Below are 18,728 nucleotides of genomic sequence, written 5' to 3'. Positions count from 1 at the left end.
TTATTATACAATATGCATGGTTGAAAATTAAATTTAGCAATGCAGTAGAAACAGAATTTAGAATACATATAAACAGAATTACTAGAAAGTACACAAATAGGTAAGATGTCCTACAGCAGTACATGATTATTCGAAAAATAAAATAGTAAATAAGATGCATACACAAAATGTATGTTAGGTGATGCAGTATCTACATATAAACAAAATTACTGCAAAGATTTCAGCAGTATATGAATAGATAACTATAGGTTAACATATGTATATACAAAATAAGTCAAAGAAAGCAGTGTCTACACCTAGTAAGATTACAACAAACATTATTATACTAAGACTTAAAGAGTCAGAAAGGAATTATTATACAGCATTGATGCATAAAATTTAAGTTTAGCATAATGGTATTTAAATATTAACAAAATTACAGCAGAGTGATACAAATATATAAGATCAAGACCTATGGTAATACATAATTGGTCAGATTTAACCTAACGAATAATATGTATGTATAAAAGCTAAGTTAAGCAAAAAAAGTATTTACATATAAACAAATTTATGGTCAGATGTGTTTGTACAAATTAATTCTTTCTAAAAAATTAAAAACATCATGAAATTTGCCTAAGTCTGCTAGCATTTCCCTGAGTGTAATATGGCTTGGTTAGATAGTTGAAAATTTCATTCCTCTCTCGTGTAATTTTTGACAATCTACCAGAATATGATAAATAGTGAGATGTGTGTTGCATTTTTCACATATGGGAGGGTCATCAGCTCTTAGTAAATGAGAATGCGTAAGGTGACTGTGACCTATGCGGAGCCTAGCAAGGACAACCTCCTCCCTTCTCTTTGTACGTTGACTAGAATGCCAGTGTTTAATTTCAGGTTTAATGTTATATAATTTGTTTGTTGATACTTCTTGCCATGTTAACTCCCACTGAGCAGTTAACTTGGATCTTATAAGTTGTCTGTATTCTGTATATATGGAACTGTCAAACAGCATGTGGAGAAGGTATGAGCTGATTTAGCAGCTGCAGCACCTTATAAAGTACTGGATGCGGATTATACATAGGAGAGGAGATAGCCTGTAAAGATCTCAGGCTGATGGTGTGTGAATGAATCAATCGACCGTGAGATGCGGTGATTGATTCATCAATCCAATACCCTTGGAGGGTAATGGATAGCAATGCTGTAGCGAAGCTCTAACTGAGGCTCGGCTATTGCTGTTACCCTCCTGCCATGATCAGAGCTTTAATAATAGCTCAATAACCTTATCCCTACACTGTCCGCTACAGATAACGGGGAATATGAAAAGCATTCTTGCTTCGCCCCTTTAAGCCAGTCCTTATAAAGACTATAAGGACTATAAAGATCTCAATGAGTCTGTATAAATTATACACTTTTGATAGCAGTTTTCTTTTATGTGCACAAGTGCAAACTGAATGGCATGTAACTCTGCTGTATAATTACTGCAGTCAGGTGGGATCTGATTTGAGATAATAATGTCAAGAAACACAGCAGCACAGCCAATAGAGGTGTTAGTTCTTGAACCATCAGTATAGATGGGTAAGAAATCAACATGTGCTGCTCTGTGTGCATTAAACAATTGCAGGTAAATGGATGATGGGGTATAAGATTTCTGTAGCTGACAAAGTGAGAGGTTGCAGGATGGTATGCAAACCTGCCATGGAGGAATGCTGTTATGTTTAGTGTAGATAATGTTATCAACATTTATACTAACAGCTTGCACAGTTTCTTAATACGCATACCAAAAGGATGTATAGCAGTTTGATGTGTGTGATATTGAGCTTCCCAATGCAGAGAAAGAGAAGACACTATTCCATGTGGGGTGATCTAGGAGAGATTTTATTTTTAGGGCGTAATTAAGAGACACCTGTTTCCGTCGAAGTGATAGAGCCGGTTCATTTGCTTCAACATAGAGACTTTGAGTGGGTGAGGTGCAAAAGGCACCAGTATTGTGAAGTCATCAACATACAGAGCATTGTCTACAGTGGGAGGAAGCTGTTCAATGATTGAGTTAATTTTAATAGCAAAAAAGGTTATACTTAAGACAGAGCCTTGGGGAACATCTTGTTCTTGATAATATGGTCGAGATAGCGTACTTCCCACTCTTACTTGAAAAGTTCGCCTGGACAGAAAGTTTTTTATAATTATTGGGAGGTCTTTGAGACCTATAACCTAGGTCTCAAAGGAGACCTAGGTTATAGAGGTCTTTTAATATGCCATATCTCCAGGCTGTGCCATAGGCTTTTTCCATGTCAAAAAAACGGAGACAAGATGTTCTCGCTTCAAAAATGCATCTCTTATACAAGTTTCTATCCGAACTAAATGGTCTAAAGTTGATCGATGTCTACGGAAACCACATTATGTATTGGAGAGAAGACTGTTGCTTTCTAAATACCAGAGAAGTCTAGCATTAACCATTTTCTCTAGAATCTTACAAAGACAGCTGGTCAGAGCAATGGGTCGATAATCATTTGCTTGTGTTTTATCTTTTCCTGGTTTTGGGATAGCAATGACAATTGACTTATGCCGGGAATTTGGAAACTCTTCCTCTGCAAGTAATCTATAGTATAATAAGAGAAGAAGATCCATAGAAGATGATGGTAGATGTTTTATCATTTCATAATGGATGTCATCAGGTCCTACTGCACTAGGGCGAGATTGTGTAGGAGAGCTCTTTTTAGTTCCTCCTTGACAAATAGCTGATTATATGGCTGAAGAATGTTGGTAGAAAAATTAAGCCTTTGTTTCTCTTGCTGCTCTTTCAGTATTACCGGAGAATATGAAGCTGTTGCTGAGATTTTAGCAAACGTTTCTCCCAAGGTATCTGCAATAGCTTTAGGATCAGCAAGAATACTTCCATTATAGTCTAAGGAGGACAAACAGTGTGTATTATATCTGCTTTAATTTTCTGGATTTTATCCCATACAATTTTTGGACTGGTCATTTGATTAATTGATGCAGTAAACTGGATCCATGATTGATTTTGACTCTGACGTCTTACATAACGTGCTTTAGCTCGAGCACGCTTGAAAGTTATTAAATGTGATTTGGTAGGGTATCTACGAAACATGCTCCATGCTCTGTGGTGATCTTTTTTTTTTTTGGTTGCCTGACATTCTGGTTTACACCAACGGATAGACTGGAAATCGAAATGATGTTTTTTGGGATGGAGGTTGTTGCTGCCTGGACAATGCATTATGTTATATATTTTACAGCTTCATTGATAGGTGTTTGACTGATGACATCAGCATTAAATTTTGCAAGATGAGAGAAAGTGTTCCAGTCAGCCTGGTTCATTTTCCGTATAGGTATCCGTGTGGGTGAACATGGTTCCTGTGAAGACATTGTATACAAAGAACAGGAAAGTGATCACTTCCATATATGTTCTCTTCAACGTCCCACATGAGCAGTGAAAGAATGGAAGGGGAACAGATTGTAAGATCAATTTCAGAATATGAGCGGGTAGGCATATGGAAGAAGGTACTGAGTTTATTATTTAGAAGGGAAAGGTTATTATTATCTAGAATATTTTCAATGATTCGACCTCGTCTACCCCATAGGGTATTGTGACCGTTAAAGTCACACATCAAAAGTATGGGTTCAAGCAGTTGCGAGATAAGGTTATCAAGATCAATTTCATTTAATTCAACATTTGGTGGTAAATAAATTGAACATATTGTAATAAGAAATTCCACAGAAAAGCGAATCGCTACTGCTTCCAGAGAAGTATTAAGTTGGACCTGATGGAAAGGAGTATGACTGCTCGCTAGGACAGCTACTCCTCCATGAGCAGGACCATCTTCAGTTCTATCCTTATGTACAACAGTGATATTCCTAAAGGTACGGTCCTCATTGGGTCTTAAGTAAGTTTCCTGTAGACAGAAACAGAAAGGTTTGTGTTTCTGCAACAACATCTTGATATCGTCAATATTCTGGCGGATCCCACGACAGTTCTATTGTAAAACTTTTCCTATTGTCTTTGATTTTATTGACTTCTCTGGTTTTCGAGAGGTTTAGGGCTTATCTTTGTCAGATTTATATTTATCCACTGTTTTAGGGAAGTATGGACGGCCAGTATCCATCTCTTCCTCTGGTAGAGTGTTCAAAACATCAAATGTGTTAGGGTCAGTTGATATGTTTAGTTTGCTTTCAGTGGGTATTCATTTTTTCTGTGCGAGTGTCTGGTGGTTTATCTTTGAGTGAAATCCTCACCATAATATTTTTGACAGGTGAATTTCCATCGAATGGGACCATTTTGGAAGTTGTCTCTGGAGTAAGGCCATAGGTCTTGTGATTAATGCACTCAACAGAGAAGCATTTGCGATCATAAAGTTCAGGTATGGTGAAATTATCAAATGGTGGAATAGACATACATGTTTGAGTTGCTGTTGGCACTTTTTTAATTGTTACTTTTTCAGCATAAGAGGATCGTAGGACAGGTGTAATGGTGGCCAGCTTTTTTTTTGCATTCTGATATGTTATGTTTTGTTCTGTTTTAAGTTTTTGTATCTCTTTTATATCTTTCCATTTTTGACATTCACGAGAGTATGCTGGATGATCTCCCTGAGAGTTGACACATTTAGCTTTTTTTTTTCACAGCAATATTTATTATCATGTTCTTTACTACCACATCGGGCACAGGTAGTAGAACCACGACAGGCAGTTTGGGCATGTCCAAATCTTTGACATTTAAAGCATCTCAGCGGGTTAGGGATGTACATTCTAACAGAACAGCTGAGATACTCTGCTTTTACAGATGTCGGAGGCCTTGGTGTATCAAAAGTAAGGATGATGTTCTTGGTTGAGACCAGGCGACCATCCCTGGGTATCAGGATGCGCCTCACACCCGTCACTCCTTGATCTTTAAGCTCTGAACATATCTCCTCATCAGGAACATCAAGGAGATCCCATTCTGATATCACTCCTCTACTGGAATTGAGTGTTCGTTGAGGTGTTACTGCAATTTTTATTCCACCCATTGTCGTTGCTCTCAGTTGTTTCTCGGAATGTTGTTTGCACATTGTTTCCACTAGGATATCACCAAAACGCAATTTCTTGACAGTTTTGGGAGGTTCTGCCAGTCCTTCTAAACTTTTTTGGATAAAGAAGGGTGACATTTTCCCAATTGGTTTTTCACCTGTTGCATGAATGATTAAAACGGTTGGTACATTTATGTTAGTATCCCATATCTTTTGTTTCTTATTTTCTGTTTCCATATGCTGTGTCTATATTATCAGTACTTGGTTGGGACTTTGTTAGGGTCCCTGAAACATTTGAGGATGAAGAATTCATATTTAAGGAATTTTTAATTCGGCGCCAGAGCTCCCCATCCACCACAGAGCCACACATGGACGCCCACTACCCGGCAAGCAAAGACTACGCTCAGGAGTGGTACGCCAGGACTACCCTGGACGCTATACAGGCACTACAGCAGGTCTAAATCCCGACCCCGGACCATGGGGTGAGAGACTTACTGCAACACCGTTGACCCTTGCAGGCAAGCCCACTAGCAGATTGATCCTCGCTGGGCCATCCAGGACCACCCGTCTTGCCGAAGCAGGGGCCAAAGTAGTGCAAGACTACCAGGATCCCCCTTTCCGGATGTCCACGGGTCGCACCGCACGGCAAACACGGCGCAGGGCGTTGGATCCCAGTGATGGTGTGGAAAAAGGATAGTGAAAAAGACTCAGGAGAAGTAGAGCAAAGAATACGGGAAGAAAAGCAAATAAAAAGAGGAAGAATGAAAAGAGCCAGTACCATCACTGGGAGGCTCCCTCCGTCACAAAAAGGTGCCCCACATGGATGGGCATAGCCAGTAGGCTAACCGCGTGTAGTGAGATTGGAAGCTTGGAAAGCTGCCTTATGGAGTGACTAATTAAGTGACATCCTCTACCCAACAGAGATGGGTGTGCGTTTAGGGGAGGCCGGGGAATTTTTCTTATCAGAGAAAGTAATATTAGATCAGAGAATTTACTAGTGCTCTAGATCAGATTCTTCTGGCTCCACATGATAATATGACAGATTTAAAATAAATGACCAATATTTGAAATATATATATCTAATATTTTAAATTATCATTTTATTTAATTTCTTTAAAAAAAACGCCGGAATTAATATAAAACAAATCACTTTAACAAATCACAAAAAGGCGTTAGCTGATTTTTTTTTTTCAAATCACTTTATACAAATGTAAGGAAAATAATAGAGTTGTCTATGTGACAGAAAATAAGATAGCATTGTTAGAATAGTTTTAGAAATGTAGCATATACACCGCTTGCAAACAAGTTAACAGAGATCTCCATGTAGAAGGGAAATCGTGTCATGTAACGAATCACGTGTTTGGGGAGTATACATCGGAGGAACATGATGCTTCAAGTCAATGTAACTGTATCCGAGTGAAATGGCTGCAAGAAGGGAACTGACGGAGGCTTGGAAGCAGCGTTGTGATAGGATCCATGTTACAGGCCTCTCCGTTCTACAAATTATTAACAATTTGGGCCATTGTAGGCCTGATCAGTGATACCATACTTAGATGGAAGCGCAGGGATTCAACTGCAGTGGACAACCTACTATACTCACTGAACGTGACCTTAGGGTGCTACGAAGGATAATATGTACAAACCGCCAATCATCGGCCGAGACGTTGCGGATGTCCGGACATCGACTGGAACACAAATCTGAACAAAAACATTCAGATCCGAGGCTCATAACATGAGTTTCCATGGTAGGACCACAATATGCAAGCCCAACATTACCGGAACCGACATGCAGCGTCGTCTTCAGTGCAATGAGCAAAGAGTATAGTGAGATTGGATGCTTGGAAAGCTGTCTTATGGAGCGACGAATTACGTGACACCCTCTACCCAACAGAGACGGGTGTGCGTTTGGGGGAGGCTGGCGAACGTTTCTTACCAAAGTGCATAACCCATACAGTAAAATTTGGAAATGGCGGTGTGATGGAATGCTCCGGTTTTTTTCTAGTTTGGCCACAGATTTCTATTTGTGGTACTGCGAAGATTGAACTCAGAAAGATATCTGAATATTCTGGATAATGCAGTGCTTCCTTCTTTGTGGCGCTTCTACAGAAGTGACCATTGTCTCTTTCAGCAAGACAATGCAACGTCTCATACGGTTGATGCTGTTATTGCGTGACTTGTGGACATGAACGTCACCACATTTGATTAGCGTCTACAGAGTCCTCATCTCAACCTTAATGAACATCTGTGGGATGAACTGGAGCTTCGGGTGAGGTCAAGGAACGTCCGCCTCCCCCCCTCCCACGGCCCACGATCTCATTACATGCCAATAGGAAGAATGGTCCAAAATTCCCATTGATCTTTGTCGTACGCTTGTGGAAGGTATGTCCTGTAGGATTGCTGCAGTCATCACAGCGAAAGGAGGTCCTACATCTTATCAAGGTGGGCTCCATGGCTATTTGTTCTTCATACTATGGTGTCAGTTACCTTCTTCTCAAGCAGTGTATATTAAGTAATTATTCATGTTTACTCATCAGTATGCACTGAATGGTCACATTATTAACCACCCTAAGACACAGGAATATTCTCTTTTGACTAAACCTGTTGAGGCACTCCTCGACAGGTATGATGAAATCATACTACAAGTAGTATGAAAGAATTCATGGTGATGATAAGTTCATGCGACAATATCACAGAGTTCCTTTGTTTTCAATCGAAATTATGGTCTAAGGTTCTGAACATTCATCAAATAAAAATTATCGTTTTTCAGTATGATAATTCATGGAGTTCGAAAACTTGACATTGCAATGGAAAATAGAAATATATCGAAATATTGAAAATAAATTATTATTGATAACACAATCATCATAAGAGGAATTGCATCTTAAATGTAGACAGTAACATCATTGATTTTTCCATTTTTCCTTAAGTATGATCACAGGAGATAGATGATGCTCAATCTCTTCAACATACTGTGAATTTTGAAAAAAAGTTCATGTCTTGAATGGTAATGCGATGTATTTCAAGAATATTTCTTCCAGAGTTTTATAGGTTTTTAATGTAGGATGACAACATTGAGAACTGGTTAAATATATCCTGACAATAACTTTGTCCGAATGCCGATCCAAGTCTGTGAGTCCGTGGACCAGTTATTAAATAACGTTAGCAAAGCATTTGCAAATCTTCCATGTGGAGACACATTGTGGTTCGTGGAATGCACAGGTCTGCAAACCCACTCCTGGTAGCTGCATCGGTCCATATCTGCTTAAAATGAGTAGTTTAATTGAGATTAAACTCCTTCTAAACCCGTCTCTTAGAAAACCTTTAGTGGAAGGATTTATATTTATATTTTTATTCAGGTAGATATATTTGATATTTTCTAATTATAAGTGATATTGTTTAAGAAAATACCAAAATCAGAAAATCAAACATTTGCCCTTTTTTCTAAACTTAAATGAATGTGATTGATGTAATTTAGGATGCACAAATTTGCAAATACATTATATCATGAATATCTAGTAGATACTATATTTTATAAATAAACAAATAATTCTCTATTTTCTTTTTATTCTCGTAAGTGGTTGAAGTTCTTTTGCCGTAACAAACCCTTCAAAATCAATAGGTGTCCACCCTTAGTCATGAACAATAGCTGAGTTCATGGCTATCGATGATTTTCAATGCATCAGAGGAAGAGAGAGAGGATGTCAGACACGTGCTGCCATCTTGTGCTTCTTAATTATAACACTCGAATTTTTGTCTTTAATAGTGTGAGATTGTATAGTCGATTGTTTTCTGAGATTTAAAAGCTAAAAATCTGAATTTCCGGGAAAGAAAAATAAACTTAGTTGTGTGTCAGAGATCAACTAACTCAACCAGCTTAGGTAGGCGGCTAGAATGAACCGATAATGGTCATCTGGCTGTCTAATATGGTATCAGAAAATGCTACTCAGTCGTTCCTCCTACTGTATTTGCATTTTGCTTTGTCTTCACTCTCTCTCTTGTGAAAAAATTAATAATTATTAAGCAATATTTAATGTTTTAAATAATTTCAAATAAATAAATAATTTTAATTTTAAACTACAAACTCCCTTCATTATTTTCTGTTATATTTCTGTTAGATTCCTTACAATGGTTCAAAGTTATCTTTAAAAGAAGAAACCCAGTAAACTTATCAATTGTTTGCTGAGGAGTCTGCTAGCTTGTGTTCTGCCATCGTTTTTCCCACTAACTGCTGTTGTTGTTCGGACTAATATAATAATGCACACCCATTAGGTTTATTTTTTCCTAATACCCTAACAGCAAAGCCAGCTATTAAGAATTCTGTTTAAAAATACCTTAGTTCTTCGAAAGCCTGAAGTGGATCGATAAGGAGGACTTTGTGCCGCATTTCCACAAAATTTTCCTTTGCTTTTTACCGTGTTTTAATTCGGTTAAATGCAACATCCTGTCTGTTACAAATTATGCTGTGACCCTACAGGTGTTGCGTGAGCTCACCGAGCACGCATAACGCGCTTGAGCGTCGTAGCATGCAAGCCTTAATTCAGTTATAAAGACTTTCGTAATGACTCTTAAGTGTGTGTAAAGCCGATCAATAGCAAGTCTTTAACGTGTGCTAGTTTGCAATCCTACACACAACACCACCTGTCTGTAACGACTGCTTGCTTACAACAATGGCGCTGTCTATTCCAGCTTTGATACAAGTCGTTTACGGAGAAACGATTTTGCTACTAGATTTGTAAGTAAATAAGCGAGCGATTTAACCGTACCCATGATGCAGTAGGTGATCATGACGACTTCAGGTTCTAATCATTTTCTATTTATTTCTAAAATTCCAAGAATAATTGAATTTTTTTTTTCACAATGGCATAAAGTAGTCATCAGAAGAGATTGCTGAAGGTGGTATAAAATCGAATTAAAACATGAAAAAAAAAAAACTAGTATTTTTGCAAAGTAGAAAAAAATAATCAATACAATTAAAAATTTGCCGAATAAATCCTTTATAATCCCTGCATATTAAGTTATTTCGTCCACAATATATTTAATAAAAAATAATGGATCAATAATTATGAGTTGAGAATTCCTCAGCTAGTCAATCGCTCTGCATTTATAATTTATATATTTTTTTTTAATTATTATAGTTTACATACGATATTTCAGTGGATGGCGCTAGAATTTCGGCGATTGCTATGTACAACTCCAAAATCAAGCACTATCGACATGAAACATTTACAAGTTGAAGGAAATATTATCGCGTATGTCTGCACACACATATATGTTGTGGTTATAGCCTTTCGGCTGTTTAGGGGCAGCTATATATGCGCTATCATCTAGGGAAATAGCTATGAGCAAAGTGGTTTTCCGTTTCTTTCCTTGCCGTATATCCTATGACTGTACCCTGTGTGTTCACGGGGGACGGTTTGCCTACTTGTGGGATGAAAATCCCCCCCCGCAGATAAACTGCTGGAAAAAACCCTGCTGTCCATGCCCAAAACCGGCTAACTTGGCTACTGAGGAAGATCCTTAAGCTCCTCACATCATCAACGGGAATCGAACCTAGGACATTCCTTCCCCAGGCATATGGTTGCGAAGCGGAAAGCCACTAGGCGGACCTGCGCACATATAACAATCACATAAATATTTATAAAATAAAGAATATGAAATAATATGACAAGGTGCATGTAAAATAAAGAACAAATTCTCTATTAAAAAGCTGAAACACAATTAAAGGTAACATGCAGTGCGCTAATTGTATGATATAACCAACCAATCATATACCCCTCTGTGTTTTGTTTGAGGGGAAGCGAACGCTCTAAAAGAGTCCATTTGAGTAACATTTTCAACATGACTTTATAAAGCGGTTTAATCTCAATTGTAGGAGTCATCAAATCACATAAAAAGGAACTTCTGTCGCTCAGTCAGTCGTGTTACACCTGATATCTTGAGAATAAAATATTCTCAGTTATCATGGTGTAACATGAAAAATAAATAACATAAATAAAAACCCCTGCATAAAAGGAATAATTTAATTAATATAATATTCTTGCATCCAGTGTAAATTGAGTAAATTGTAAAGGTCTATTGTTTAGTTAAGATAACAAAAGAAAAGAATGTATTAAGATGTATTATGACTAAACAAGGAATTTGTATTAAATAAGTAGCTAACTAAGAATTAATATAGTAATGCGATTAAGAATGAAAGAGTTAAGTGCATAAGTATAAAAGAATGAGTCATGTAATACTCTATGTAAGAGGCTACAGATTAAGTATTAAGTAGAATTCTGAGAAAAGGTTTAAAAGAGGGTTAAGATAGAGGCTAACAAGAGAAATAACGGAATATCGCTTAGAGCCTATACCCGGATAGAAACTTCGTTACGAGTTGCTGATCAAAATGATGTATGGCGGCAAAATGCTACCCAATTGGTAGACAGACGGAAAACAAGTAAGAGGCGGGAAAAGGAAGTAAGAAAGGGCACCGTTAGGGAAGCAGCTATAAAAGGGTTGGTAACCCCCCCCCCCTCGAGGCTTTTTGAGAAGAGTAGGCTCTTTTGGATTTTGGAGGAGACGTTTAGATAGTCAAGGAGGCTTGAGGCCTTTTTGCCTTTTTGCCAGAGGAGAAGAAACGTTTGGAAAGTCGCGGTGGTTTTAGTTTGGTTTTCTAGTGGATTTCACGGTATTCCTCAGTGGAGAGATATGGCTTATATCCTCATGCCACAACAAGGAATCGAAGGTGAGCGGGAAAGCTATTCCCGTATTCCTATGTAGAAAGCAAAATATACCATAGAGTCGTAAAAAGCTGTGAAAATATCGATGTCCTCGTTTCGGATAGTACAGCCGACGGCGCAGATGTTTATATAGCCCTGAATTGCAAGAAGTTATGCAAGCAAGTTCGTTCAGTAGAAGGTAAAGGCCCGTAAGTGAAGCTAAAGAAAGGTATTGTGAATTTTGTCTTATGTTATCTAGAAGTTGTTTGTGATAGGTACCATTGTCATAATACAGAACTGTTAAGGTGATTAGGGAGAAATCATAATAGGACTTTAGAATTTGATAGAGAGTGTTAAAAGAAGCTAGCTAGTGTTGATAATTTGTGAATAATTAATTGTCTTAAGAATCTTGAGTGCCCACTATATTGTAAAAGGAAAGTTAATGACATAGTTGTGTGTTAATGAAGTAAATGGTTTTGTTAATATTGAGTTTGATTAGTGTGAATTGAGTAATCAAGTAGCCTGAGGAATTTGAATGCCTAGTATGATGTGTAGAGAATCGGAATTGTCATAAATATGTGCTAGAGTAGTTAATGATCTTGTTAGTGTACTTGAAGTTGAATAATCTAATAGTGTGTGGTAATCTAATTTGTCCATGTTAAGTGAATTCATGTTTTGTATGAAATTTTGTGGCGGCATGATCGTAGTAACTTTTGTCGAATCATAGCCCAACTACTTGTATTAAGCCAATTTTAGCGTGTAAGTAATTTAGTTGAGTATTTTGATATGTACCATGTTTAGAGAAATAATAAACCTTTTGTTAAATGATAAAAAAAAGTTGTCTGATATTGCTAATCCAATGCACCACTTAGAAACATTCGAGCCTAATCACGCGGGGAATTAATGTTAAGAAACGGGAAGTTTAAGGAATTAATGTTGAGTAACAAGAAATAGTGTCACGACTGCAATAGTTACACTTTCAGATATTTGAGTTCCTTTTCTCTGTTTATGTATAAAATATCTTAAACTAAATATCCCAAAGGGCGCAGTTAAAATACAAATACTAGGGATACTACGGGGAACAATAACTCAGATATTAGTAGAAATTTTGGTGATGTCTTGAAAGTAGAAGTTAGAAGAATATAGACGAAGGCAATTTGTAAGACAAACAAAATCGTAAGATAGGGACATAACAGTCGGTGCTCAGTCAATCGACAATGTTCTTTGGTTAGAAAGTGCTGGGTTCGAATCCCGTTCGAACGCGAAGAACCTTTATAAGGACTTTTCAATGGAAGGCGGGTAAGATGGTATCATAAACGAGGTGGAAGGATTAGGTTTTTTCCTCCCTGAAACTCTGATTTTTCATTCTTTAAAACAGACAAACTGGCCACGGAACACACGCAATTAACAGAAACAATACGATGGTCTCATAGCCCATAAATACCAACAACCAAGCGAATTAAAATCCATGTCAAATGACACCACATCCGCTAACTATTAAGGAATAATCAGGTATTTAATTAGTGACCACATAACTGTCTTTACTACTCTTGTTGGATCCCTTTCCCGTTTACAGTATTCCTATATATTCTAGGGACTATAACAGTGATGGTTTGCATACAAATTATTACAACCAAGATCCTCCATAGCTCATTCAGTATAGACGAGGACTTCGGCTGGAAAGATCTGGATTCGAATCACCTGTAGGATGCGAGGAACCTTTATCGGGGATGATTTTCAAGTGAAGGCGAGTTCGCCAGTCCCGGTCTCATACAGAGGTGGCAGGATTTTTCATCCCACAAAGGAGACACACCCGCTAGTAGAACACGCAGTTTTCAAAACATGCACATAGGATTAACTTCCCCATCATAAGCAGTAATGAAGTTTTTAATAATCCAAGTTAGTTGGGCGTGACAGGCCTTTTGTTAACAGGAAAATAGAATGGGATTTCTGTCAGAAACTAAATCGTGCATGCAAAAAGTTCAAACAATCATTTAATATTCAAGTTGTGAGAAACCTAATCTGGATATAAAATTAGGAATTCAGCAGAGAAAAATATAATTTATTATAGTAGTGTATCTCAACCAGGTGTTATCGCATCCTGGGTGTTCACATTCGTAATTTTTAATTACCAGGACGTAGTTGGTGGCTGAAACAGAATTTTGAAGATCCCAGTACATGGTCTTCAATAGCGAACAAGAGCCTCTGTAGCTCAGTTGGTATGGTCGGAAACACCTGGGTTCGATTCCTGTCTGTGATGTGAGAGACCTGGTCTCTTTTGACGGAAGGTGAGTTAGCCGGTCTCACACGGTGGTACGGGTTTTTTTCACCTGGAAACTTGGATTTTTCGTTCCCCAGGAGAAGCAAACCGGCCCCGTGAAGACACGCCGATTACAGTCAGGAATACTTAAAACGGTCCCTTCCAGCCATAGGCCGGATTTGCCAGCTGTACCGGCCTTAGCCGGATAAGAATAGGGGGGGGAGGGGGGATTGAGATGGTGCCGTACCTCCCAGGTCGTTATGTCATCATACGAAATAAATAAAAATAGTGAACACAATTTAAAAAAGTAATAATAAATAAGAGAAGAAAACAAAAGAACCTTCTATCAGCTGAAAATTAACCTAAAATTCCAATAAGTATCAAGATATCGACTCGGATGCTAGCAGACTTCGAACAAAGTATGAATTGAACATTACCTTCCGTTATGGAAAGAAATTTCGTCAGACAAAATTAGAGCATTAAAAATCAGTAAGCGTACTTGAAGCAGAAATTCCTGGAAATACTGAAACCCGGAAGTGCAGACATGCAGACGCTACTGTCAAAAGGAAATAATGGGATGAAAGCAACAAATCTAAAGCAATTCCCAACTGCTGGTGGCAGATATGAATAACAAATCAGAGACGCGTGGCGCAGACAATACGTCTAATGCCAGCGACTTCTCTACAGTGAAGAGAGTTTTAATTTCATAATAAATAGCATCAGTCATGCTCATCTTGCATTTATTTTATGAATATTTATTACAACTTTCATGAAACTAACGAGTAATGTCTTTATTTGATAAGAAAAAGAAAGACACAATGAATGAATGAAAATTCAACGCAAATATCAAGTAAGAAACGTTTTATGTGCCTCTCACCCATGAAGGGTTGGAAACTTATAGCATCTTAGTACCGTAAGAAGGGACTAAAGATTTTTTTTATTAATTTTGTTTTATCTTTTACGTAATTCCGAAACCCTGTCCCAGAGACCAATATTAATATTTTTTAAGCCATTTTAGGCCTCCAGTAAGTGGAATTTTAGTCTTACACTAAACAATGAAATCCACTCTCCATCTAAAGATATTCATCAACTTTCATGCCCATGGTGGGATTTGAATCTACAGCCCCTCTTGGTTGTAGAATTGATATGCAATCCACTCAGCGAACCAGGCATGTAAACGATAAAAAAAAGCATTGCTTACATTACAGTATTTTGTTGTGTAATAGGGACAATTATAATCGCAATGTATCTACACACACACACACACACACACACACACCACCACCACCACCACCACCACCACCACCACAGCCAGCAACCAACCAGCAATGACTAAATTTGCGTTCTTACGAAACACTCATTACAATTAGATTTTAATGCATTTAGAAAACGTTGATTCGTTTTTTTTGTTTTTTTTTTTTTTGGTTATGAACTCTATTTATATAATTTTGTTTTATCTAATTTTGCCATTACAAATGGTTTGACTAAAACAAAAAAATGAAATGACTTCAAAAATTTTAATTACAGATCCAAAATTTAAAAAAAAAAGTCATTAGAAATATCCAATCAATAGGAAATTATTCATGTCGATTCGAATAATGAAAATAATTCTAATGAAACCAAAACTGCATCAGTGATTCATATTCTTGTATATCCCTTAAGTTCCAAACTTTATAAAATTCCACCCAACCAAAATGAAACTTCTTCCCCTTGCACCTCGACAAATAATCAGACTGAAACAAAAATTAACCTTTTTTTTATAAAGGTTCCAAAAGGAAAATTTAAATAAAAGCTGTAAAGATGGCTTGTAGATAAAATGAATCTTATAAGAGTTACATATGTGGCGGAAGACTACCTAATAAACAATCGTCATCATGACATCATTAAATTCCTGATATACCCGCAAGCGATGTAGACGTTAACATAGTATTATCATATAGGATATTATGGTACTACATGAAAACTTTGCATTATTACCAATTTTCTATCGAAAATATATCTCCTCCAAATTAATGAATCTGTCAGGACTCCAAAATCATCAGGTCTTTTATTTCCTTCTTCTAAAATATTCTAGCTGCCTCAATCCAGTTAATATTAAATCTTGTTTCCTGCCATTCTGGCATTAAACATCCGCGCGGTTAACCTTTCCTCTCCTATTATTATGTTTAAATGACCACACCAACTCTGATTAACTCAGCTCACGCATTCTTGAATGTTAACAGTGTTCTGTTCCTTCCTAATTCCGACCCCCCCCTACCATTTTAATATGATTCGGCCAGTGAAGCCATCTGTTCATTACAGTGATTTTTCTGAGAACTGTCATATATGTGGTCTCATAGCGGTGATCTTTTATTTTTAACCCAACTCTCTGATACATAAGTTAAAACTTTTGAGAATTGTCCTGTAGTTTGGTGTTTTGACTAATTTCCCTCTTATTCCATATTTATGCAACTGACTCTTCCACCAAACCAGCTTTGCTTATTCTATTGCCTATTTCAATATTTAAGTTTCTATCTTAAAATTAAAATTCTTAAAATTAACTGTTGAAGGAAATGTGAAGTTCTATCAGATTGGTTAAAAGCTAAGGTTATATCTATATTTAAGAAAGGAGAGAGAGAGAGATGATTATGAAAATTACAATCGTATCTGTCTCCTTTCTGATCCACCTGTATCTATCTTATAGATACACGTTAAAAAATTGACAATAAAATTCTGAATAAAATACTTAGAAATATTGCATCTATCTATCTACTCTCAGAAAAACAAAATTGTTTCCGACATGGAAGATCATGTATAAACAATATTTATATGCTAAAACAAATTATTGAAAAGATGAAAATTTGATTTAGAGATTCATGTGGCCTTTATAGATTACGAGAAAGCTTTTGATAAAATACCAGGAAAAAACTATGTAATATAATGAAATCACAAGGACATCCATTACATTTGGTACAAACTATACAAAGTTTATATAAAGATACAAAATACAGTTACAGTTAGATAATAAATTAACATAAGAGATTGAAAGAAATGAGGGTACAGAGAGGGATGTAGCTTATCTCCAACTCTATTCAATATATATGTTGTGATTGTTCATTTTTACTCGGTAGAAAATATTATTAATTAGTTTAAATGACCGATACCGAGAGATAAAGAGGTGACATAGTTTATTTAAAAAGATACTACTAGTTTACTAGTTTCGTTGAATGAATCAACTTCTTCAGGTATCACAATCAAAGAAATATACAAAAAATAACAGACTTAAAAATTGCATTAACAGTACTAGTCCAAAAAAACAGTAGTACATTTTGAAAACAGTAATGCGATCTTGAGTTCCAAATAAAAGTTGACTACGTGCTGTCACGAGTGCACCAGTATTGGACAGAGCCAATGTGTGCGTCAGAGAGATTGAAACTTAGGCTGTTATTGATATGGGAAGAATCTAAGGTAATTTCTCTAGATTCAACAATCTTTCTTTCAAGTTAATCATAGCACACAGGGATATTAGAAGTTTGTGTCCAGTCCACAATGTGTTGGCGGCCTTCATCCGAGAATGAAAAAAAAAAAAAAAAAAAAAGAACGTGGCTAGAGAGAGAGCGCTGGCTCTAGTCCTGTTGGAAATATCTCTACGGTGTCTTCCATACGTAAAAGGATGGATTTAGCAGTTTGGCCGTAGTATGGCTTTCCACAATCACATAAAAATTTTGTAGACTCCTGGAAACTGACTGGGAAGATGTTTCTCTTTAGGTTTACTAAGTATGGAGCGAAGTTTTTGGAGCGTAGAGAAGCAAGTTCTAAAGTTAAATTTCTTGAGAATTTTAGCTAGTTTTAGTGAAAAAGAGCTGATGTAAGGCTAAGAAATAAAGGCTCTGGGGGAAGAGGGATCTTCAGAAGCAGTTGAGTGACGGAGAGAACGAAATTTATCAATCTTATTAGGAGAGAAACCATTATTAATAAAAGTCTTTTTAAGAAAAAGGAGTTCATTTTCAATATCTGTTTCTTTTGTAAGTAAAGATTTGCCCGGTGTGCTAAGGTGGAAATAATACCAAATTTTTGCGGAGGGTAGTGATGGGAAGAAACATGAAGGTATCTGTCAGTATGAGTAAGTTTTCTAAAAATTGAGATTTTAATACTTTCAGAATCTGGTAAGCTTCAGATCTAGAAAGGGGAGGCAGTCATCGGATTCCAGTTCGAAGTAAAAGAGAGTTTTTCATGAAACTTGTTTAGGTGGTCCAAAAACAAATTGAGGTTGTCGACACCGTCTTCCCAGATGAAGAATATATCATCTATATAACGATACCAAAATTTTGGTTTAAGGGGGAAGGAGTTAATAGCTTTTTCTTCAAAATCGTTAAGAAATATATCTGCGAGAATCAGAGAGAGTGGGCTGCCCATGGCGAGACCTGAGTTTTGTAAGTAGATCTTATTGTCATATTTGAGGTATCCTGCCTTTATGCAATGGGAGAGTAAAGCAAAGAGTTTTTTGGATAATTTGTTCTTAAGAAGATTGACGACTTCTTGAGCAGGCACATTTGTGAAGAGAGAGACAATATCGAAACTAGCCATTAAATCTGTTTTTTTTTTTAAGTTTGATGTCCTTAATTTTTGAAACAAAGTCATCCGAGTTTTTAATATGATAAGAGGAAATTCCGGAAAGATTTCTTTAAAAAGTTGCGAGGTATTTAGAAAGGTTGTAGGTTGGTGAGTGTATGTCTTCAACTATTGGTCTGAGCGGGCAGTTTGCCTTTTGTATTTTGGGGAGACCATATAATCGTG

Source organism: Typopeltis vanoorti, chromosome 2, assembly GCF_054136105.1.
Source record: "Typopeltis vanoorti isolate ZY-2024b chromosome 2, IOZ_Tvanoo_1.0, whole genome shotgun sequence".
NCBI lineage: Eukaryota > Metazoa > Arthropoda > Arachnida > Uropygi > Thelyphonidae > Typopeltis > Typopeltis vanoorti.
This window is presented reverse-complemented; position numbering follows the sequence as displayed.